Raw genomic sequence first — 24,196 nt, 5'->3', positions numbered from 1 at the left:
AAGGACTAAATTTTGTCATTACAATAGGGATGCAGGGATGAGGAGGTCAAAGGAAAGCAAAGACGTGGAATGAAACTTCAGTGGTCTTTGAGTGTTTGTGAGTCTGTGCATGACAGAAGAGAGGAAAGATATTCCAGGTGAAAGGAAAAAGCTGAGTTAATGGCCCAGGTGCCAGAAAGTATATAATGTGCTTTGAGGACAGATTAATTAACACAATAGAACACTTGCCTGTAGAGTTGATGGTGCATTTGGAACCTAAGGCAGCTTTATGTATATATTTATTTATTTAGAGACAGGGTCTCCTTCTGTCACCCAAGCTGGAGTGCAGTGGCATGATCATAGCTCACTGCAGCCCAGACCTACTGGCCCCAAGTGATCCTCCCACCTCAGCCTGCTGAGTATTTGTGACTACAGACATGTGCCACCAAGAACAGCTTGTTTATTTATTTATTTATTTTTATTACAGAGGTGAGGAGTTACTATTTTTCATTTTTGTTGGGGTGTGGGAGTTGGGGAGAATCTCACTATGTTGCCCAGGCTGATCTCGAATCAAAGTCTCAGCTGGGATTACAAGCCTGAGCCATCTTACTAGGCCCTAAGGTACCTTTTAAAGGACCTAAGGAAGGAATCTGGTTTTAACCATTAAACAATACAAGTGGATTATGACTGAACGCCTCTAAGTCAGAATCCCACCAAGGCAGAATGAAGCCACAGCAGGGAGCCTTGGTTGGACCTGGGTAGCCAGTGCCCATCTCCATGATTGTGCAGGAGCCAATTCGGTGCAAAAACCCTTCATCCTAGACACAAGGCTAGACCAGAAAGGTGGCCTCTCCCTTGCCTATCAGGCAATTTGCACCTTGGTGGGGAAACCTGGTCCTGAACCTTTGTAGAGGACCTGCTTCTGGGTCAGGGCTCTCAGGAAGCGGAGCAGCTCCCTTGCTGCAGTCTATGGAAAGTCAGCCCTCTGCACCAGGGATTGTCCAACTGCGCCTGTCCATTCCATCATTCCTCCACTCCGGAGCAGGCTTCTCCCATCGCCCCCTCCCTGCTCGGCCTGGAGCAGGTGTCAGGCCTCCCGTGCACTCACACACTTGCAGGAGGCGCCCCTTTTGGCCCATGGGCTGCTTGAGGGGACAAGGGATGTATTTGGTAGAAACATTTCTCTCTTGGGAATTTTACCAAGCCCAAGTTGCAGTGATAGGAAACAATTTTTAAAGAAAGTCATAGGTGTGCACTATGCACAATAGCCAAGATTTGGAAGCAATACAAGTGTCCATCAATAGACAAATGGATAAAGAAAATGTGGTACATATGCACAATGGAATATTATTCAGCCATGAAAAAGAATGAGGTCCTATCATTTGCAACAACATGGATGGAACTGGAGGTTTTTATGTTAAGTGAAATGAGCCAGACACAGAAAGACAAACTTCACATGCTCTCACTTATTTGTGGGGCTAAAAATTAAAACAATTGAACTCATGGAGATGGAGAGTCGAAAGATTTTCTATTTTCTCTATTGCTACCTGCTTTCTCTATTTATTTGATTTCTTTTCTCATATTTATGATTTCCTTCCTTTGCTTACTTTGGGTTTGTTTTTGCTCTTCTGTTTCTAGTTTCCTAGAGTGGAAGTGATATTAGGTCTTTCCTCCCTTCTAATGTAAGCACTTAAAGTTTCATATTTGCCTCAGAGCACTGCTTCAACTGTACTCCACACATTTGGATATGTTGTTTTTGTGATTATTCAATTCAAAATATTTTCTTAATCCCTGGTGATTTTGTCTTTGGCCATTCATTTATATAGAAATATGTGGTTTCATTCCACACATTTGGAGTTTCCAAAATATCTTATTGGTATTAGTTTCCAATTTAATATTATCAACGTCAGAGAACACACTCTGATGACTGTTATCAGACCCAGCATCTGCAAGGGTTTAAAAACAAGACCATGAGTAGATCATACTATCATAAAATAGAATCTGTTTCTTGTAATTCAACATGAGAGACCCCACCTCATCCCCCAAAATAGGTACTGAACAGAGGTTCCTATCCCCAGAACCCCCCTCCTCCATCTTTAGATCCATCCCTGAGATTGCAGAATGCTTCTGGCCGAAGGCAAAGCCCCATCTTTATGATTCCCCTCCTCCTTCCTCCACCTCTCCAAGATCCAGGCTTCTTCCTCATGCCTCAGACTCCAGGGCCTGCTCCAGGGTCAGGATCATCAGTTCCCTTCTTCAGAGAGGAACTCTTAATGAAGCTGACCCAATTTCCTCTGGAGATCACTGGAGGCACCCGCTAAGCCTCTCCCTTCAGTGGAGAGAAATTTCGGTGGAATCCCAGAGACTCTTGGCAAACCCACTGCAGACTACCCTGCTGAACCCATCTTCACACTCACCACTGCAAGGAAACTTCAAACTGAGTTCTACTAAAAAGCAATTTTGGCTCTTACACTTCCTCTTTAGTGTTCTTCTAGCTTACTAGGCAAGTAACCACACTGTGCCTCCATTAATTAATAAATCCCCAAAACACTGGTGTTATGAACAGTGTATTGATCAAGGCTCTCCACAGAAGCAGAATGAATAGGAGGCATATATCTCCGATTGATCTGATGAGGCCCACTGACATTATGGAGGGCAATGTACATTAGTCAATTCCACTGATTTAAATGTAAATCATTTTTTGAACACACTCATGGGAATACCTAGAATAACGTTTGGCCAAATATCTGGGCTTCTTTGTGACCCAGTCACATTGAGAAACTAAATTAATCATCACAAGGAACAAATCAGATAGTATTTACTTGGATATTGTTATTAGTAGTAGTTTTTTTTTGTTTTTTGTTTTTTGTTTTTTGTTTTTTTTGAGACAGAGTCTTGCTCTGTCGCCCAGGCTGGACTGCAGTGGCGCGATCTCCACTCACTGCAAGCTCCGCCTCCCGGGTTCATGTCATTCTCCCATCTCAGCCTCCCAAGTAGCTGGGACTACAGGCGCCCGCCACCATGCCCAGTTAATTTTTTGTATTTTTAGTAGAGACAGGGTTTCACTGTGTTAGCCAGGATGGTCTCGATCTCCTGACCTTGTGATCCACCCGCCTCGGCCTCCCAAAGTGCTGGGATTACAGGCGTGAGCCACCGCACCCGGCCTACTTGGATATTAGACTAGAGTCTTGGACATACTAAGTGCTCTGTAAATGTTAGCCTTATAAATGTAAAGCGGTGTTTTAGATTTACAGAACACAGTAGATCCTAAGGTATCGCAGGCTTGTTGATTAACTCTGTTGGGAAAAGTAATACATGGGAAATTTAGTTGTGGAAATTGAATTTTGTCATTTTGTTTTTGTCTTTGGTTTTCTGTGTGAGTGAAGGAGTATCAGGCAAATTTCTGAGTACATGGGGCATGCACTAAAGGGGTTTCATTTGGCATTTGGAGTTTTGTCACACTATAGGAAAAATAAACCGTTATTTAAGAACTTCCCTGCCAGCTCTCACGTTGGGGACTGGCTGGTCCATCTAGCCGGGTTGATTGATTCCAAAAAAATGTGTAGGGAGGTGCAGTGACTAAACGTGAAGAATGGGGAACTCTGGAAGTGCAGAATTGAAGCCCACAAGGAAACAGAAGCCTCCCTCTACTTCACAGAAGATGAGAGGAGATGCTCATCCCTGGGATAGAAAATCCACTGGACTCAGAGACTCAGTGAGTTGTGTTCCGGATCTCACCACTGGAGGGAGGTGGGAGAGGGGTATGAATGAGTGTGGAGGGGCTCAGAAGCCCAGCCAGCTAGTGTGCAGGCTGCCCTGCAGATTCTCACCAGGGCTGTTTGAAGCCCAGAGGGCACCCCAGAGGAGGAAGGGAAGGACAAAGCCTGCCTGGGGTCCCAGGATAAGAGGAGAGAGGCAGACTGAAGGAAGCCCAAGACTACAAAGTAAAAGAAAATGCCTCTTTTAGTCACTCAAGACTTTGTCAGACACAGACAGGGAGGAGTGGCTCACACCTATGATATTAGCACTATGGGAGGGTGAGGTGAGGCTGGGAGTTCAAGACCAGCCTGGACAGCAATGCAAGACCCTATCTCTACAAGAAATAAATTAATAAAAGACTTTGTCGAACATGACTAGAACCCAAGAGGTGGGCACCTGGTAGAGTCACGTGGGAAGAATGGAGCGATGGGTTTGGCAGTTGGGGTGGGGAAACAGGGAGGAAGGGAATGAAAAAAAACTCTTGAGGGTAGATGACGGTGCCAGTCTGAGAATCAAGTGCCAGTTCCATTCTACTGTGCGTCTAGTCAGATTGGCGTAGACGTCCAGGCAGGAGGAGGAGCAAGCTGTGGGATCAGCTACATGTGGGCTTCCAAAGGTAATCCCAGGTGCCACCTCTCCTCTATACTTACTAGGAATCCCAGGCCCTTCCCTGAAGTGACACCATCCTGCATCCTTTGTACCTCTCTTTCCACTTCTTCTCACAGCCTTTCCCTCCTTCCTACATTCTCCTGGCCAGGACCCACACTCACCCCACTTCACCTCTCTCTTTTGATCAGTCCCATAGTTCAGAAAGGAACAGAAATGCCAGCTGAATAAAAATTTATTTAGTGCTCTCTGGGCATGTATTTGAGAACAATAACATTGTTTCCAGTCTCAATGCACTTTCACCACATCTGATTTTTAGCTATGTGAGGAAGGCCATCTGTATGATCAACCCATCACCCAGTGAAGGAAACTGAGGCCCAGAGCCCTGAGGATGCTTGCCCAAATCACCCTGCCCTTCAGCTAAATCACCCAGAACAGGACCTTGCAAGGGCCCTAAGAGTCAGAGAAGACCGCAGCCCCTCGTGTTGGATTCTGCTGCCTGCCCAGGAAACTGGGTGGGAACCATTCAGATTCTTCCTGCATGAGAAGGGTGACCTGTGCCTTCGGGGATCCTCCAGTGGCCCTAGTTGTTCCTGCTGGGGATGACCTCAACTCCCGAATCCAACCCTGTAAAATGAGAAGAAATTCAGATATTGTAAGGCATGGAACATTTTCTCCCAATAGCAAAGTTGAAGGATGTACTCGGAGAGGAGGGAACATAGCAAGAAGAGAAGGAAGGAATATATATTAAAAGAATACAAAACAAAAATAAGCAGACCAAGACGCGGAATGTATAGAATCAGACATCAACCCATGGAAAGGTGAAAGGGCAACAGGACCAGAAAGGAAGAGGGTCACCTGAGTGGGTGGACGGCAGAGGGGAAGCCATCTCCAAGAAGATGACCTTGACAACAGCCACCATAAGTGTAAAGATGTTGAGAAGACATTTACTCATCTAAGGGACAGTTGGTGAATTCATTTATTAAGGTTCATGGAAAGTCAGAAAATGAAAATGCCAGGAAATTATCAATTCTCTGAAAACATCAACATGTATGGAAAGAAAAACTAAAAGAGTTTAACATGTGGCTCAGTTCTGAGTAGCATTCACATAAGTCAATAATTTTAACTCTGGCTCTCAGTGCACTCAAAATCTCCACCTGCCTACACGAGGAGGATGAAAATGTCTGTGCTGGGGAAGGTACTATGGACGAAGGGATATTGAAAAGTCAATACATAATATCTAAAATGGGAACATTTGAAGTGGCATAAATGTATATTATCAAGAAACATAAAGATAAAGAACAACATATGAATGAAAAGGCTTCTGTGTGGTTGTTTGCCAGGAAGCTGGTGGCTAGGAAGGATTGAGAGGGAGTAGAGGGGAGACCATGTTTTGGAACAGGGGAAATGAAAGGGAAGCAGGTAGCACCTGGAGCCCGCCTCATGCGGAGAACAGGGTTCCACACAGCGGTCCAGGATCTCAGGAACTTACTGTGGCTGAGGCCACCTGCCCCCAGGACAAGCCCCTGGCACTGAGTCTACTGAAATGTGGGGAGGGACAAGAGGAGGCCTTCGAACCTTTGACTTGAGCAGACTGGCTTACTCTAGGCTGTCTTGGCTCCTGTCCAGAGATTAATGTAACAGATTGTCTCCAAATTCATCCAAGGGAGTGGAGTTCCTTCCCCTATTCCCTATCCCCCTCAACACCACCCTTTCTGGAAGTGTTATTCTGAACATGTTCTCGGATTTGTTTATATCAGTGGAGAAAGAGAGGCTAGAAGAGCACTCACCCAGCAGAGCCAGAGGGAGGCAGCTCCAAGGACCCCAGTGGCCACCAGAGTCCACCACGATCCAGGGCTGGACATGCACAGTGAGATCCTCAGCGCAGAGGGAGAAATCTCCTGGGGTAGGAAGGAAAAACAGAATTGGGGAGCATTTCCTTACTTCACAGCAAGGGCAAACATGATGGGAAGGCATAGAGAAAAAGGAAGAAATTATAGAGAAAGGTGCTTGTTTAGGGGGAGGTGATACTGCGGGAGGGGTACACCAGACCCAGCACTGGTTGGGTGTAGGAGAAATAGGTATAACCCTTGACTAGAGAATGGATACTTGAGGTCAGAATAGTTGCTAAATGAAGAGGATTGCATACGTTTTAAGGACGTTGATTTTTGTTATAGTTTGTCATTGGAATTTAAGGGAGAAGAAAGGAAACTCATAAATAAAAACAGGCTGCATGTAGTAAAATCAACAGTCAGCCCTGGGACTTGTGTTTTCAAAACGCTTTATCCAGGTGCGACCCCTCTGACTTCCTGGATTCCCCACCCTCTAGCACCCGGTTCCCTCTCCTGTAATGAGACGGGGTCAGGAGGAGAGATGGACACATGGGCCCATGCTGAAGGCAGTCAGTCACCTGTGCCTGCAGATGAGAAACCGCAGCCTAACCTGAGGGAACCTCATGCAGAAAAAGAGTTTGAACCACTAGCCTCCAGCACAGGGATTCCATCCCAGCTCAGTATTTAGTATTTAGAGATGTAGTATTTAGTATTTAGAGATTCCTAAACACTGAGGGCTCTGCCCAGTCTGGTTTGACCATGTGCCTCCTTCCTCACACTGTGGGGCCCCAGCTTTCCCTCCCAATTCCACGCCCCCAGATGCTGGTACCATGCTCAGGTTCATCGTGGACACCGCTCCATCCGACATGGCAACACTTCTGATCCAGCCGCTTTGACAACCTCGTCCAGTCTTCTCTGAAGAGAGCCACCGAGCCCTTTGCTGATGAGCTGAGACTGACGGGGAACAGGGTTGCGATATCCGATGCGGTTGAGGATCAACACCAAAGTCGTCTCTTCACGACCAAGTAGGCTCTAACCACAGAAGTCGTCTCCAAACACTGATTCCCCCAGAAGAGGAAGAAACCTCTTCTCTAAGTACACTAAGCCGAAAAACTAAGCGGAAATACTAAATTGAAATAATAAGTACATTAAGCTGATAAAATAAGTTGAAACAGCGAACCGCTGAAAAAGCAAACCTCAGGCATGACTGAAAAACCTCAACTTAAAGAGTGTGTCGCTGTTAAAGAGTGTGTCGCTGCCAAAAGTGTGTCGCTGCCACTTGTTTTCCGCGGCTTGTGGTCGAGGAGGAGTGCGCCAGGCTTTAGCGGCTGCAAGATCCAAGCGCGCTCCCTCCCAGCGGTGGCCCCGGGCTCAGGGAACCAGGGCTGCTTCTCTTCGAGGCTCGTCGCCTGAGAAACCCTTCGCTCCGAATCCGGGCTGGCCTCTCCGGGAAGCCTTGAAACTCAGCTCCCGGGTGGGCCAGGAAGGCTGTCCAAGTTGGGCAGCGCCAGCCGGCCGGGACCTTCCTCAGAGCCGAGCTGCTCGCCGCCCTCGAGGCCCAGCTGAGCCTGGAGGAGAGACCGGGTCCGCGCGGGTGGGGCCCTTGGTGCCTGGCGACCCCATGGGCACCCACCCTCCAGCTTGGGGCGGGATAACCCAATTGCATGCTGGGGGGTGGTCTGTTTGGAAACCACTCTCTGCTTTGATGAGGCGCGCAGAGGTTCCCTGGGAGGAGGAGGCTCTGAAGGAAGAGGGGCAGAGGCAAGGCCTCTCGCCAGCCGCGCCTCTGGTCCAGACCTCCCTGTGTCCACATCAGGTCTCCCGGCTTTTCACAGTGCTGACCTTGACAGCGCCCAAATACCGCAGCTTCCATCCAGTCCTCTCTTGCCCTGCGTGGCCGAGAGGGTGCAGCACTGGTGACTTCAGGATGTGGCTGTGAGCGCGGGTCTGGGGCCAAGAGCAGAGGACAGGAGAAGACCTGCCAGGCCACCACTGGTCCTTCGACAGCTTCACCGGCTCCAGATTCGGGTTTGCCCAGCAGGCGTTGGGTGTCCATGCTCCCTCTCCACCTCCCTGCCTCTCTAAGGAGGACCTGGCCCATTTGGAAGCCCGGGGCCTTCTGTGGGCTGGGTGGTCAAAAAGTGTGGGTGGAGGAGGGGGTCCATTGAGATTAGACGTGAAAAACGGGGAACCTGGGGACCTCAGGGTTGGGGCCCAGGAGGGGACCGAAGCTTCCAGCCAAGACTAAGTGAGGAACACTGCGGCAAGAGGAGGAAAGATTCATTCACAATTGACTTGTAGATGTGATGGGTTTTAGTCCCTGCGTGACCGCCAGAAGTCTGCAGCTTTATTCTTGGTGAGTTCTGAAGGCCCCTGGGGAGAGCTGAGCCCAAGATACTTTTTAATTCTGCAAAGGTACTTCACATGAGGCAGGTCTCCTCTATGCCCAGGGAAGGAAGGCTGGGTGAGAGGGTGTCTGAAAAAATTAACAGGAGAAAAGGTCAAGTCCATTTTTGATATCCTGTACTGAACACAGATCAATTAAGTGGTCCCAGGATTGATGGCAACAGGCCTATAACTGGTCTCCTAGTTCCTATCCAGCCCTTCCCCCATAAACTCAGAACCCTGTCCTCTTGGAACAGTGAATCCCCAGCAGAGGACCTCAGCTCCCAAGCTCCATTCAGCCTGGGCTGCCTGGAACCCGCTACCCTGCCCAGGAGCTGTTAACACCTGGAGCTCGGTGCAGGAAGAATGCAGGGGCGCTTGGTGGGGAGGTGAGTGAGTGCAGAGGGGTTCCAGGAACTCCTTGAGCCCTTGCAGTAGCTCCCACTCAGGCTGTCCTGCAAGTCCTCACAAGGCCCACCACTGAGCAGGAAGAATGTCCCCAGGAGAGGCAAGGGGTGGGGCAAAGGCAGGTGTGGGGTCACTTGCCCTTTGCGGCAAACTGGAGAGGGAGAGGAGAGGCAAGGAGTACTGGTCCTCACGTGGAAACCTAGAGCACACTGCCTAAAGGGAACGGGAAGGGAACCACAGCCACGCTCGTCCACAGAAGACCTGGCAGATGGGAGAGGGTAGCTTTGAGGACTGAAATCCCTACCTCACAGGACTCTGGATACTTGGACACTTGCTTCCTCCTGTGCTTCTCTATGAATCTCAGGACTATGTTTGGGACACTGTCTACACTCTTATTCTAGTAATTCTCTTCTCTCTGAATGGCCTCCTTTCCCTTGGAGTGCAGTAGTGGCCATCAGATTCTTGGGCTGAAGGTCACTGGGTAACTCTGGGTGACTGTGGGATTCTGGGGCCATTACTTCCCTTTCTTAGCCACCCCATGCTTCACAAAACTGAGCTCCAGAGTAATGTGCATCTCTCCCTGCGCAGCACAAAGGAATTATTAATTTAAAAAAGACGTGGAATGGAATGGTGTTTATGGAATGGAATGATGTTTATGGAACCAATTGGTTAACATGGAAAAGTATGGACTTCCCAGTTTTCTGCCTTTCGTGAGAACGTAATCCTAAAACATTGATCTCATGTCAATCTTCTGCCTTAATGGGAATTGCTGTAGCCAGTCTGTTCTAAGGGCGTCCCGTGAGCCCCAAGGGTTGGAGAAGACAAGGCCACTTTTCCTAAACACATACATGGTTCTGTCCTGGCCAGATCAGTGGACTTCCAGTGTCGTTCCTGAGTCACACCGAGATAAACTGCACAGACCAGAAACCCACATTTAAAAAAGAATAAAATAAGTGGCCTGTAGTGTGTGGCCTGGGGTTGGTGCGGGCTTCCGGCTTGGCCACCGGTGTCCGTGGTTCAGCCCCGGGGCTTTTCTGGCGTGGCTTTGAGAGTTTTTGCCCTGTTCGGTGGCGCTCCTCTGGGGCGGGAGCCGCGAGGCCCGGGCGAGCTCGGGCGGGACCGGCGGCTGTAAAGACTGCGGGGAGGGGGACTCGCAGCTCCTGGAGTTGCAGGCATTCCTAGAAGACCTCTGGGTCCTGACGAAAGACAAGTTGAAGAGTGAGTTGGTCGCCATTAAAGTGAGGCTCCCGGCCCGAAGCAGCGCAGAGACTAGTTCGCACAGCTGCGCCCGCAGCACTCGGCGCTGGAGCCACCGGCCGGGGCGCGGACAGCGAGGGCCCCGCCTCCCCCAGCTGCAAGGAACTCGAGCTCACCCTGGTCCTGGCTCCGGAGCCGGGCCTCCCGCAGCAGGAAAGCCACTAAGGAAACGGATCAACCCAGACCAAAAAATAAAGCTGATCTCGAGGTAAAGACACTCACTAATGAAGATCTTGTGGACCCGCTTGGGAGGTATGGAGAGAAACCTAGTTCTACTGGAGAACAACCAGGAAGCGATATGAGGAAAAAAAAAAAACACTTAAAACCAAAGAAACGAGGACGATCTGTCGCCCAGGCTGGCGTGCAGTGGTGCGATCTCGGCTCACTGCAGCCTCCGCCTCCGAGCCGCCTCCGAGGTTCAAGAGATTCTCGTGCCTCAGCCTCCCGAGTGGCTAGAAACACAGGCATGCGCCTCCTCGCCAGGCTTTTTTTCTTTTCTTTTCTTTTTTCTTTCTTTCTTTTTTTTTTTTTTTTTTTTTTTTTTTTTTTTTTTTTTTGTATTTTTGGTAGGGACGGGTTTTCCCCGTGTTGTCCAGGCTGGTCTCCAATTCCTGAGCTCAAGGGATCCGCCCACCTCGGCGGATTAACAATTTAATCTTCAGCAGAAAATGCAAAGCAGAATGGAAATAAAGGTTCTAATAGATACCGTGACAATGAAAAGGACTGAAGCAGAGATCAAGCTTGAGAAGAAAGAACCACTAAAAGGCAGAGCAAAGACTCCAGTAACACTGAAGCAAAGAAGACTTGAGATAGAGCTATTCTCACGCCAGAATAACTGAGGCTGAACGCACAAGTGGAGCGTCAGAAGGTGGAGCTCTGCAGGACTGGAGTAGAGAGTCTACCAGAGACTGGAGGAGAAGGCCAAGGAAGAGGGTGGAAACCAGAATATTTTTGCATAGATGGTGCAGTAATTTCAGAGAGCTGCAACTCTAATGACTTCAGGACACAAAACCTTCGTTGTCAGTAGGGTAACTGGAAATTTCAAGCATGCAGCTCCTATTCCTCAACTCACCAAATTCTCAGACATACCTAGAACTCCAAAGAAACTATTGACAAAAAAAAAAAAAAAAAAAGCAGAGGAAAGAAGAGTGGAAAGGGATATTGATGATATTCTTAAGGAAATGTTGACCTATGAAGCACCTACACCAAAAGGAATTAGTGCAGACCAGTCAAAGGGGCTACAGGCAGGCCATTAGAACTCAGTGAGTTCACAGTGGCAGAATCTTTTTCATCTAAATGTGTTCGTAAGAGTGTTCCCTTGGCAGATATCAACTCAGAAAAGACAAAAAAAAAAAAAAAAAAAAAAAAGAATGAGCCTTTTCCGTATGGACAAAAGTTTTGCTGTTTGTTATTGTGGCAGGTTTTGTTTGTTTGTTTTTTGGTCTATCAAGCTATAGAAACCAATCACGGAAATCCTTTCTCTAATATTCTTCCTGATGACTCTAGAAACCCAACTGAATGGAATCCATTTGGCACATTCAACTTGGTCTCCTATTTTTAATAACTGTATTGAAAAATACTTGTGTACACTTGTTGACTTAAAGAACTTTAAAAAAGGTGATTTCAGGCCGGGCGCGGTGGCTCACGCCTGTAATCCCAGCACTTTGGGAGGCCGAGGCGGGCGGATCACAAGGTCAGGAGATCGAGACCACGGTGAAACTCCGTCTCTACTAAAAATTACAAAAAATTAGCCGGGCGCGGTTGTGGGCGCCTGTAGTCCCAGCTACTCGGGAGGCTGAGGCAGGAGAATGGCGTGAACCCGGGAGGCGGAGCTTGCAGTGAGCCGAGATCGCGCCACTGCACTCCAGCCTGGGCTGGGCGACAGAGCGAGACTCCGTCTCAAAAAAAAAAAAAAAAAAAAAAAGGTGATTTCACCTTAATAAATGTAGTATTCCATGAAAAGCAAACAAAATATGTGTAAATGAACTTCATTAGAGTGTTTTTGGACTCTGGACTAGCAGGAGATCACTTGAAGCCATAGGAAAATCTTTTTTAGCTCTGTAACCTTTTTGTAGGCTTTTTAAATATTTTTTCTTCTCACTTCTCACTTCTCACTTTTTATATTTAAAACTCATACAGGGTTTTTAAATATGTGGACATCTGGATTTGTTTTTGAAAAAAATATATATATATATGTTTTGTGGAAACAAGAAGGGCAAAACATGGTAATATAGTATGAAGTTACACATTTAAATACTTTGAATACTTACAGAAAAGAGTGTAAGAATTATCTTCTGCTGAATCAAAACTTTACAGACATGGGAGACAATGAAATTTGGTAAGAGAAAAAGTAACGCGGGAGGCAGAGCTTGCAGTGAGCTGAGATCTGGCCACTGCACTCCAGCCTGGGTGACAGAGCCAGACTCCCCATCTCAAAAAAAAAAAAGTAACATGGTTGTACTTTTTGTAACTGCAACACAATTTGATGGTGTTTATGAGGAAAAGTACAGGAATAATCTCTTCTGTAACTTTTATTAATAGTAATGTTATTACTGTAGCCCTGTCATACTCACTTTTTGAACGACTGGCTTTTTGAAGTATCATGAAAGTCCTACTTCAGTAAGACCCATTTAAATACCGTTGATGTTTAGCAGGGATCTTTTAATGTAGCATATACATGTTTTAGAGAACTGTTGGCAGGCTGTACATGTGTTTAAAAGCTGTTAGCTAGCTATGAGGCCACAGTTGAAAGTTATACTTTTTATTAGAAATTGTAAACACTGGTCTTATGTTTCATTTGGATTCCTTATTGCATCGTCTTCTGTTAACAAAAACAAATTTTGCCAATATTTTTGCCTTTTATTTCCCAACACAATTTGATTTAAAAGTACAAAAAGTGTTTGCTTTCAAATTGCATCATAAGCAGCAGTTAACACTTACAGATGGCCGGGTGCAGTGGCTTATGCCTGTAATCCCAGCACTTTGAGAGGCCAAAGTGGGCAGATCCCTTGAGCCCAGAAGTTCCAGACCAGGAGTTCTGAGTACCTGACAGAACCTTTGTCTACCAAAATACAAGAAAATTAGCCAGACATTGGTGGCACATGCCCTGAGTTCCAGCTACTCAGGAGGCTGAGGTGGGAGGACCACCTAAACCCAAGAGCTCAGGCTGCAGTGAGCCATGACCATGCCACAGCCGCTGTACTCCAGCCTGGGTGATAGAGTGAGACCCTGTCTCAAATAATAATAATGATAATAATAACAATAATAATAATTAAAGTCATATACTTAGAGGTATAAATTCTGAATATGAAGTGGGCGTTGTGATTTTGTGTACTCTTGAAATGATTATCTTTGTGATTGGTTTTTTTTTTTAAGCTGCAACTTACCTCATGAATAACTTGGTTACATAAACTAGTAGGTGATTCAAATTTGAACGGAATCGAGTAATGAACATTTTAAACTGACTTATTTCAGTTTCAACTTTCTAGTCATTGACCATAAAGCACATTAAGAATGTAAATTAGTCTTCATATCATCTGAAATGAAAAGATACTTTTTTAAAAAAGGAAGGTAAGACATATATTTAGAACAGCACACAATTTTGATTTGAATTAGCCCTATTCTGATGTTTAGCTTTTAGATATTCCGAAGATATTTTCACTGACTTTGCAATTGAGACCAGAAGGACTTGTAGGTCTGGCCCTGCAGAGTGAGTGGAAAAGTCCTGTTTGCCATATTAGGGAACATTCTCATAGGCTCCAAGGCTTAGGATATGGACATTTTGGGAGCCCATTCTTCTGCTTACCATATTACTTCAATGATGTTTGCTCCCCTAGATTTTCACTAATAGTAAAAAGTAAACAAACAGATCTGGAGAAAAATGGAAGATAAGAGGCAGGACTAACTGCAGCTCTTCCCTGGGGTGGACAGAACAGCATGTAGAGACTCACATCGTGAACTTTTGGTTCAAGAACCACCACAGGATCGTATCAGGAAAACCAACAGAATTCTCAGACTCTTTGAAATAAGTGACTTGCTGCTGCAAACTCTGTGAGACAGCTGAAAAACTGAGTTCCCAAAGTGTGAGAGAGGGAAAGTCTGCCTCCAAACACACATTCTCACTGGGGAACCTGAAAATCTGGATCAGGGGAGAAGTATTTAACCTTACCTAGAGCTGAAACAAATTTAGAGAGCCCGGTGAAATATAAAGGTAGAAGAAGCAGTGGGAAGAGCCCTGTAGGCACTTCTGGGCCCAAGGAAGCCCGGGGAAGCCATTTCTGACTATTTCTCACAGTGGTCCCTTGGGAGGGCAGAAAGTGGGATTGGAGAAGGGCCACAGGGAGAAGGAGGCTTCCAGTGAAACTTTGTAACAGTTCTGACCAAGCGTGAATTTTCTTGGGCAATATCAAGTGTGGACGGGGTGAACGATAAGGGCAGATATGAGCACAGAAGCCATGGCAGGCAGGGAGGGGTGAGACCTGTAAGATCTGCTTGCTTTCTCAGTAGGGAGGCTTATAGCCTGGGGCAAGATGGGAGCTGTCACTGCAGTGACAGTGAGACCTTTCACTCCAGACTTTCACGTACTTCCCTGGTGACCTGTATGAAGCAGCAGAGGCAGCCATAATCCCAATTGGAATATAACTCCATTGGCCTGAGAACCAGCCTTCCATCCCACACAATGACCACAGCAAGCCCCATCCAAGGAGAGTCTGAGCATGACCAGCATTTGAGAAAATCAGCATACTAAACAAAACTGAAACCAAGGATTCTCAGAGATTCCACTTCACTCCCCTGCTACCTCCACCAGAGCAAGTGCTGGTATCCATGGCTAAGAGACCTGTAGATGGATCACATCACAGGACTCTGAAGACACTCCCCATTATCAGCCTGGAGACCAGTAGCTTCGCTGGGTGGTTAGACTCAGAAGAACAATAATGATAATTGCAGTCCAACTCTCAGGAAGCCCCATCCCAAGGGGAAGAGGGAGAGCACCACATCAAGGGATCACCCCATGGGACAAAAGAATCTGAACAGGAGCCTTCGAGTCCCAGATCTTTCCTCTGACATAGTCTACCCAAATGAGAAGGAACCAGAAAAACAATTCTGGTAATATGACAAAGCAGAGTTCTTTAACACCCCAAAAAGATCACACCAGTTCACCAGCAATGGACCCAAACCAAGAGGATATCTCTGAATTGCCAGAATAAGAATTCAAAAGGTCAATTATTAAGCTACTTAAGGAGGCACCACAGAAAAGTGAAAACTACCAAAAAAATGTTTTAATAATATAGAATATAGACGAAAAATCTTCAGAGAAAGAGATATCATAAATAAAACACAAACACAACTTCTGGAAATGAAGGACAGGCTTAGAGAAATGCAAAATACACTGGCAGGTTTCAACAATAGAATCAAACAACTAGAAGAAAGAACTTCAGAGCTCCAAGACAAGGCTTTCAAATTACTCTGATAAAAACAAAACAAAAAAAAAGAATCAAAGGAACAAAGCCTCCAAGAAGTTTGGGATGATGTCAAATGACCAAACTTAAGAATAATTGGTGTTCCTGAGAAAGAAGAGAAATCTGAAAGTTTGAAAATTTTGTTTGAGGGAATAATTGAGGAAAACTTCCCTGGCCTTGCTAAGGATCTGGACATTCAAATACAAGAAGCTCAAAGAACACCTGGAAAATTCAACTCAAAAAGATCCTCACCTCTGCACATAGTCATTAGGTTATCTAGGGTCAAGATGAAGGAAAGAATCTTAAGAGTTGTGAGGCAAAAGCATCAAGTAACCTGTAAAGGAAAACCTATCAGATTAACAGCAGATTTATCAGCAGAAACCCTACAAGCTAGAATGGATTGGGGTCCAATCTTTAGACACCTTAAACAAAATAATTATCAGCCAACAAATTTGTATCCAGTAAAAGTAAGTTTTATAAATGAAGGAAAGATAAAGTATTTTTCAGATAAACAAATGCTGAGAGAACTTGCCACTGTCAAGCCAGCACTACAAGAACCGCTAAAAGATGCCCTAAATCTTGAAACAAAACCTTGAAATACACCAAAATTTGACCTCTTTAAAGCATAAATTTCACAGGGCCTATAAAACAATCATACTTGAGCCGGGCGCGGTGGCTCACGCCTGTAATCCCAGCACTTTGGGAGGCCGAGGCGGGCGGATCACAAGGTCAGGAGATCGAGACCACGGTGAAACCCCGTCTCTACTAAAAAATACAAAAAATTAGCCGGGCGCGGTTGTGGGCGCCTGTAGTCCCAGCTACTCGGGAGGCTGAGGCAGGAGAATGGCGTGAACCCGGGAGGCGGAGCTTGCAGTGAGCCGAGATCGCGCCACTGCACTCCAGCCTGGGCGACAGAGCGAGACTCCGTCTCAAAAAAAAAAAAAAAAAAAAAAAAACAATCATACTATTAAAAAAAAAAAGGTATTTAGGCAACAACTAGCACAATGAGTAGAATAGTACCTCACATCTCAATACTAACACTGAATGTAAATGGTCTAAATGCTCCAATGAAAAGATACAGAATTGCAATATGGATAAGAATTCACCAATTAACCATCTGCTGTCTTCAAGAGACTCACCTAACACATAAGGACACATGTAAACTTAAGATAAAGTGATGGGAAAAGATGTTCCATGCAAATGGACACCAAAAGCAAACAGGAGTAGCTATTCTTATGTCAGACAAAACAGACTTTAAAGCAACAACAGTTAAGAAAAACAAATTGGGGCATCATATTATGACAAAAGGACTAGTCCGACAGGAAAACATCACAATCCTAAATATATATGCACCTAATACTGGAGCTCCCAAATTTATAAAACAATTACTACTAGACTTAAGAAACGAAATAGATGGCAACAGAACAATAGTGGGGGACATTAATACTCTACTGACAGCACTAGACAGGTCATCAAGATAGAAAGTCTACAAAGAAATAATGGACTTAAACTATGTCCTTGAACAAATGGATTTAACAGATATTTATAGAACATTCCACCCAACAACTGCAGAATATACATTCTATTCATTAGCACATGGAACACTCTCCGAGACAGATCATACGATAGGCCACAAAACAAGTCTCAACAAATTTGAGAACACTGAAATTTTGTCAGGTACTCTCTCAGACCACAGTGGAATAAAATTGGAATTCAACTCCAAAAGGAGTCCTCAAAACCATGTACATACAGGAAACTAAATAACCTGCTCCTGAACGATAATTGGGTCAACAATACAATCAAAATGGAAATAGAAAAATTTCTTGAACTGGCCGGTGCAGTGGCTCACACCTGTAATCCGAGCACTTTGGGAGGCCAAGGCAGGTGGATCACCTGAGGTGAGGAGTTTGAGACCAGCTAGACTGATATGGTGAAACACTGTCTCTACTAAAAATACAAAAATTAGCTGGGCCTCATGGCAGGTACCTGTAGTACCAGCTATTCAGGAGGCTGAGACAGGAGAATTGCTTTGCTTGAACCCAGGAGGCAGAGGTTGCAGTGAGTGGAGATCCCGCCACTGTACTCTAGCCTGTGTGACAGAGCGAGACTCGTTTCAAGAGAAAAAAAAGAAAAAAGAAAATATTCCTCGAACTGAACGATAATAGTGACACAAACTATCAAAATCTCTGGGATACAGAAAAGATGGTGCTAAGAGGAAAGTTCATAGCATTAAATGTCTACATCAAAACATCTGAAAGAGCACAAATAGACAATCTAGGGTCACACCTCCAGGAACTAGAAAAACAAAACAACCCCAAACCCAGTAAGAGAAAAAAATTAGCAAGATCAGAGCAAAACTAAATAAAATTGAAACAAAAAATTACAAAAGATAAATGAAGCAATAAGCTGGTTGTTTGAAAAGATAAATCTAATTGATAGACAGTTAGCAAGATTAACCAAGAAAAGAACAGAGAACATCCAAATGAGCTCAATTAGAAACAAAACGGAAGATATTACAACCAATACCACAGAAATACAAAAGATCATTCAAGGCTACTATGAACACCTTTATGCACATAAACTAGAAAACCTCGAGAACATGGATAAATTCCTGGAAATATGCAGCCCTCCTAGATTAAACCAGGAAGAAATGGAAACCTTGAACACACCAATAACAAGCAATGAGATTAAAATGATAATTTAAAAAGTTACCCACAAAAAAATACTCCAGGACCAAACAGATTCACAGCTGAATTCTATCAGATATTAAAAGAAATGGTACCAATCCCATTGACACTATTCCAAAAGATAGAGAAGAGGGGAATCCTCTCTGAATTATTCTATGAAGCCAGTATCACCCTAATACCAAAACCAAGAAAACACATAAAAAAACAAAACTACAGACCAATATCCCTAATGAACATAGATGCAAAAATCCTCAAAAAATTCTAGCTAACAGAATCCAACAGCATATCAAAATGATAATCCACCATGATCAAGTGGGTTTCCTACCAGAGATTCAGGGATGGTTTAACATATGCAAGTCAATAAATGTAATATACCACATAAACTGCATTAAAAACAAAACCCACATGATCATCTCAATAGATACAGAAAAACCATTTCACAAATACTAGCATCCCTTTATGATTAAAACCCTCAGCAAAATCAGCATAGAAGGGACATACCTTAAGGAAATAAAAGACAGCTATTACAAACCCACAGCCAACATTATACTGAATGGAGAGAAGTTGAAACCATTACCACTGAGAACTGGGACAAGTCAAGGATTCCCACTTTCACCACTTCTATTCAACATAATGCTGGAAGTCCTAACCAGAGCAATCAGACATGAGAAAGAAATAAAGGGCATCTAAATTAGTAATGAGGAAGTCAAACTGTTATTGTTTGCTGATTATACACCTAGAAAATTTTAAGGACTCATCCAAAAAGTTCCTCAACGGGTGAATGAATTCAGCTCAGTTTTAGGAAACAAAATTAATACACACAGATCAGTAGCTCTGCTCTACACCAACCGCGACCAAGCTGAGAAGCAAATTAAGAGCTCAACCCCTTTTAAAATAGCTGCAAAACAAATAATGAAATACTTAGAAATATACCTAACCAAGGAGGTGGAAGACGTCCACAAGGAAAACTACAAAACACTGCTGAAAGTAATCACACATGACACAGGCAAATGGAAACACATCGCACACTCACGGATGGGTAGAATCTATATTGTGAAAATGGGACTGAGCAGGAACCCGCATCCAGGAACAGATCCCTTTGCTCCTCCCTCAGAATGAATGGAGACTAGAAATCAGATGTTTATGCCCAAGAAAAGCAGGATTTTGTTCAGCACTTCTCCCAGATCATTAGGGTGCTGACTGAGGATGAGATGGGACACCCAGAGACAGGAGATGCTATTGCCCAGCTTGAGGAGATCCTGGAGTATGATGCCATTGGAGGCAAGTGTCACAGGGGTTTGACTGTGCTAGCCTTCCGGGAGCTGGTGGAGCCAAGGAAACAGGATACTGAGAGTCTCCAGTGGGCCCTGACTGTGGGCTAGCATGTGGAACTGCTGCAAGCTTTCTTCCTGGTGGCAGATGACATCATGGATTCATCCCTTACCTGCCGGGGACAGAACTGCTGGTATCAGAAGCCGGACATGGGGTAGGATGCCATCAATGATGCTACCCTTATGGGAGCATGTATCTACCGCCTGCTGAAGCTCTATTGCCGGGAGCAGCTCTATTACCTGAACCTGATTGAGCTCTTCCTGCAGAGTTCCTATCAGACTGAGATTGGGCAGACCCTGGACCTCATCACAGCCCCACAGGGCAATGTGGATCTTGGCAGGTTCACCGAAAGGAGGTACAAATCTATTGAAAAGTACAAAATAGCTTTCTACTCCTTCTACCTTCCTGTAGCTACAGTCATGTACATGGTGAGAATTGATGATGAGAAGGAGCGTGCCAATACCAAGAAGATCATGCTGGAGATGGGAGAGTTCTTTCAGATTCAGGATGATTACCTTGACCTCTTTGGGGACCCCAGTGTGACCCACAAATTTGGCACTGACATCCAGGACAACAAATTCTGCTGGCTAGTGGTTCAGTGTCTTCAATGGGCCACTCCAGAACAGTACGAGATCCTGAAGGAAAATTCTGGCAGAAGGAGGCCGAGAAGGTGGCCCGGGTGAAGGCACTGTATGAGGAGCTGGATCTGCCAGCCGTGTTCTTACAGTATGAGGAAGGTAGTCACAGCCACTTTATGGGTCTCATTGAACAGTACGCAGTGCCCCTGCCCGCAGCCATCTTTCTGGGGCTTGCACGCAAAATCTACTAGTGGAAAAAGTGACCTAGAGACTGCAAGGGCAGGGAGAGGAGGCTCTCGAGGAATAAATTATTGTATAACCAAAATATATGTATAGATACATATATTGTGAAAATGACAATACTGCCCAAAGCAATCTACAAATTCAATGCAACTCCCATCAAAAATACCACCATCTTTCTTCAAAGAACTAGAAAAAATAATCCTAAAATTAATGTGGAACAAAAAAAGACCCTGCATAGCCAAAGTAAGACTAACCAAAAAGAACAAATCTGGAGGCGTTACATTACCCGACTTCAAAATATACTATAAGGCCACAGTCACCAAAACAGCATGGCACTGGTATAAAAATAGGCATATAGACCAATGGAACAGAATAGAGAACCCAGAAATAAAGCCAAGTACCTAATGGTCAACTGATTTCCGACAAAGCAAACAAAAACATAAACTGGGTAAAGGACACCCTATTCAACAAATGGTGCTGGGTTAATTGGCAGGCCACATATAGAAGAATGAAAGTGGATCCTCATCTCCCACCCTATGTAAAAATTAACTCAAGGTGAATCAAAGACTTAAATATAAGACATGAAACCATAAAAATTTTGAAAGACCACATTTTAAAAACCATTCTAGACATTGGCTTAGGCAAAGACTTCATGACCAAGTACCCAAAAGCAAATGCAACAAAAACGAAGATAAATAGATGGGACTTAGTTAGACTAAAAGCCTCTGTATAGCAAACAAACAACCAGCAGAGTAAACAGACAACACACACGGTGAAAGAAAATCTTCAATCTACACTTCTGACAAAGGACTCACATCCAGAATCTACAAAGAATTCAAACAAATTGGAAAGAATGAAACAAACAATTCCTTCCAAAAATGCACTAAGGACACGAATAGAAAATTCTCAAAAGAAATATACAAATGGCCAACAAATACTAATGCCCAGCATCACTAATGATCAGGGAAATGCAAATCAAAACCACAATGCAATAACACCTGACTCTTGCAAGAATGACCATAATCAAAATAACAAAAAACAATTATGTTGGCATGGATGTGGTGAAAAGGAACACTTTTACATGGCTGGTGGGAAAGTAAACTAGTACAACAACTATGGAAAACAGTATGGACATTCCTTAAATAACAAAAAGTAGATCTACTGTTTGATCCATCAATCCCACTATTGGGTATCTACCTAGAGGAAAAGACATCCTTATACGAAGAAGATACCTGCATACGCATGTTAACAGCACAATTCGCAATTGCAAAAATATGGAATCAGTCCAAAAGCCCATCAATCAATGAATAAATAAAGAAAATGATATATATATATATATATGGGGGTGTGTGTGTGTGTATATATATATATAAAAACACACCATACAATACTACCCAGCCATAAAAAGGAACGCAATAATGGCATTTGCAGGAAACTGGGTGGAAATGGAGATCACTATTCTGAGTAAAGTAACTCAGGAATGGAAAACCAAACATGGTATGTCCTCACTCATTAAGTGGGAGCTAAGCTATGAGAACACAAAGGTATAAGAATGATAAAATGGACTTTCAGGACTCGGGGGAAAGAGGGGTAGGGAGGTGAAAAATAAAAGACTACACATTGGGTACATTGTATGCTGCTCAAGTGATAGGTGCACCAAAATCTCAGAAATCAGCACTAAAGAACTTATTCATGTAACCAAACACCATCTGTTCCCTCAAAAACCTATTAAAATACAAAAGAAAAATTAAAAACAAAGCAACTCCAATCCCCAAAAAAAGAAATAAAGAAGACCTAAATAAGTGGGGAGAAATACTGTGTTCAAAGATTGGAATATTCAGTATTGTAGATTAAATGCAATTCCAATCAAGTTCCTGGCAGGCCTGAACCTAAAAGTTTAAAAAATAAAAATAAATTCTGGCAGGCTTTTTAAAAACAGAAATTAACAAGCTGATTTTTCAATTTATGTGGAAATCTGAAGGAGTTTGAATAGCCATCATAATTTTTTACAAAGAAGAAACTTGGAAAATACACACTACCTGATTACAAGACTTACTATAAAGCTCCAGGAATCAAAGCAGCGTTATTGGCATAAAGATAGCCATGAATCAGTGGAATAGAATAAAGAGTTCATGAATGAAGCCACACATGTATGTCTCTAAAAAATGCTTCAAGGAGAAAGGATAGTGTTTTCAACAAATGGTGTTGGGAAAAAATTACAAGAAAAAGAAAGAACACCATATCCAAAAACTCACTTGATATGAATCACAGATACAAACATAAGAGCTAAAGTTGCTAGCCTTCTAAAACACTGCTACCCAATAGGCTATAATCTGAGTCACAAATGTGAGCCACATCGGTAATCTTTACTTTTCTAGTAGCTGCATTTTTAAAAGTAAAAAGTAATCAGTGAAATTAACTTTAACAATATGTTTTATTTAATCCAATACATCCAAAATATAATTTTAGCATGGAATCAAAATAAAAGATTATTGGCGTATTTAACATTTTTTCTCATACTTAGTCTTTCTTGAAATTATTCTTTTGAGCCTCCAAGGCTTAGAAATTCCTTACAACCTGCCATGTCAAGATTTTCCTCCAGTTGCGAGGATTCTGGGATTTGCAGAAGACATCAGTACCATTTACATTTCCAGCTCTGGGTCCAGGAAAGAAAGAGTACAGAGACACAGTCCGGACTGGGACGCACCTTAGCCTCTTCGTCTCCCAGCCTTCCTCCACGTGCTAGACCCCTGATGCTCCTGACAAGCTCAGGGTTTCATGAAGTGCCAGGCACAGGTGGGAAGCAGACAGGAGATACACAAACCCAGACCTCTGCAACCCGCCTCAGGAAGTCCTTCTGAAACCTACCCAGCCCCATTCCTGCCGCAGCCTGGGTGCTTTCCCCGGCGGAGCTCCACGTCTGCAGAGGGTGATTCTAGAACACCCTTCCTCCCAATAACCCTGGGCTCCCTCCTTCATCTGCTTCAGGACTCAGCTCGCAGGGCGCCTCTCGGGAAATCTCACACCAATGATAATAACTTAAAATTGCCCCGGCTCCTTTCATCTTCTGTGCCTTGCTTTTCTCTTAATAATCCTTTACTTTCGGACACCCCTATAGCTGACTTCGGTGGTTTTTTATTGGCCGTAAAATCTTTCAACTGAACGTAAATTCCTTGAAGGCCATGATTTTTTCTGTTTGGATCTGACCCAAGCGCCTAGAATAGCGCCTGACGAAGAGTAGATGCTCAACAAACAGTTAAGGGCTGAATAAATCTAGAGACCAAGACCTCTTAAAGTTGAGTCTGGGACTGACAGGTCGGTATTTTCCCAGCATATGATTTTTGAGGCCCACAGGGGAGGGGTGGGGGGAGTCTTACCCAGGGCAGCGAGTGCAGCCTCAGTGGCAGAAATCCCAGCGCGCCCCCTCCTGCAGCAGACCCCGCTCCTCCTGCGAGGTCCCAGATGAAACCCGACCCCCAGCTGCCTGCGCAGCCTCCTGGCAGGGGTCGCGGGGCGCTTCTGCGAGGCAGTCTGGGCCAAAGCGCCAAAATCCGCCGCTGTCGCTCAGCCGCAGCCTGTTTGGGGCTGGGGAGCCTCTCCTGATCGGTGACTGTCGCGGACAATAGACGAGACCAGAAATTAGATTTGGTTCCAGGATCAAGTACCTTTAA

The 24,196-nt window shown here is 44.5% G+C and overlaps 1 pseudogene; it reads left to right on the top strand.

Moving 5' to 3' along the window:
* The first annotated feature begins 19,472 nt into the window (after positions 1-19,472).
* On the top strand, positions 19,473-20,533 carry LOC105498603 (farnesyl pyrophosphate synthase pseudogene; annotated as a pseudogene).
* The last annotated feature ends 3,663 nt before the right edge of the window (positions 20,534-24,196 follow it).

Source organism: Macaca nemestrina, chromosome 5 (genome assembly GCF_043159975.1).
Source record: "Macaca nemestrina isolate mMacNem1 chromosome 5, mMacNem.hap1, whole genome shotgun sequence".
Lineage (NCBI taxonomy): Eukaryota > Metazoa > Chordata > Mammalia > Primates > Cercopithecidae > Macaca > Macaca nemestrina.
This window is presented reverse-complemented; position numbering and strand designations above follow the sequence as displayed.